Source organism: Musca autumnalis, unplaced genomic scaffold (genome assembly GCF_047663935.1).
Source record: "Musca autumnalis isolate F117 unplaced genomic scaffold, ASM4766393v1 scaffold_211, whole genome shotgun sequence".
In the NCBI taxonomy this organism is placed as follows: Eukaryota; Metazoa; Arthropoda; class Insecta; order Diptera; family Muscidae; genus Musca; species Musca autumnalis.
In genome coordinates, this window is record NW_027411769.1 from 85528 (window position 1) to 87436 (window position 1909).

Here is a 1909-nt window from a genome sequence, read left to right on the forward strand (position 1 = left end):
GGTCACGATATATTTGCTCTCATATGGACATGTGATTGATTTGACAAAGCTGACCCATGTATTTCTTGAGACATGGATGCTTCTGCATCTATCTTCGAAACGGAATTCGATATCGCCATTTAAATTGCATGGATTGTGTGTCAAAGTTTGCTTAACAAACGAAGCGAGACTGCAGATATTATGGGTCACGATATATTTGGTCTCATATGGACATGTGATTGATTTGACAAAGCTGACCCATGTATTTCTTGAGACATGGATGCTTCTGCATCTATCTTCGAAACGGAATTCGATATCGCCATTTAAAATGCATGGATTGTGTGTCAAAGTTTGCTTAACAAACGAAGCGAGACTGTATATATTATGGGTCACGATATATTTGCTCTTATATGGACATGTGATTGATTTGACGAAGCTGACCGTTGTGTTTCATGAGACTTGGATGCTTCTGCATCTATCTTCGAAACGGAATTCGATATCGCCATTTAAAATGCATGGATTGTGTGTCAAAGTTTGCTTAACAAACGAAGCGAGACTGTATATATTATGGGTCACGATATATTTGCTCTCATATGGACATGTGATTGATTTGACGAAGCTGACCCTTGTGTTTCATGAGACTTGGATGCTTCTGCATCTATCTTCGAGACGGAATTCGATATCGTCATATAAATTATATAGATTGTGTGTCAAAGTTTGCTTAACTAACGACGTAAGAAACGAGACTGGAGATATTATGGGTTACGATATATTTGCTCTCGTATGGGCATGTAATTGATTTGACAAAGCTGACCCTTGTGTTTCTTGAGACTTGGATGCTTCTGCATCTACCTTCAAAACGGAATTCGATATCTATATATATATATATATATATATATATATATATATATATAAAAGAGCTTAGTGAGTGAGTGACTGAGTGACTGACCTATCTTCGCACAGACGAAACCGCTGAAGCTAGAAAGCTGAAATTTTGACTGTGGGTATTTCTTGTATTTCTTGAGACATGGATGCTTCTGCATCTATCTTCGAAAGGGAATTTGATATCGTCATATAAATTGCATTGATTGTGTGTCAAAGTTTGCTTAACAAACGACGTAAGAAGCGAGACTGCAGATATTATGGGCCACGATATATTTGCTCTCGTATGGGCATGTGATTGATTTGACGAAGCTGACCCTTGTATTTCTTGAGACATGGATGCTTCTGCATCTATCTTCGAAAGGGAATTTGATATCGTCATATAAATTGCATTGATTGTGTGTCAAAGTTTGCTTAACAAACGACGTAAGAAGCGAGACTGCAGATATTATGGGCCACGATATATTTGCTCTCGTATGGGCATGTGATTGATTTGACGAAGCTGACCCTTGTATTGTTTGAGACTTGGATGCTTCTGCATCTATCTTCGAGACGGAATTCGATATCGTCATATAAATTGCATGGATTTTGGGTCAAAGTTTGCTTAACAAACGACGTAAGAAACGAGACTGCAGATATTATGGGTCACGATATATTTGATCTCATATGGACATGTGATTGATTTGACGAAGCTGACCCTTGTATTTCATGAGACTTGGATGCTTCTGCATCTATCTTCGAAACGGAATTCGATATCGTCATATTAACTGCATGGATTGTGTGTCAAAGTTTGCTTAACAAACGACGTAAGAAACGAGACTGCATATATTATGGGTCACGATATATTTGCTCTCATATGGACATGTGATTGATTTGACAAAGCTGACCCTTGTATTTCTTGAGACATGGATGCTTCTGCATCTATCTTCGAGACGGAATTCGATATCGTCATATAAATTGCATTGATTGTATGTCAAAGTATGCTTAACAAACGACGTAAGAAGCGAGACGGCAGATATTATTCGTCACGATATATTTGCTCTCATAT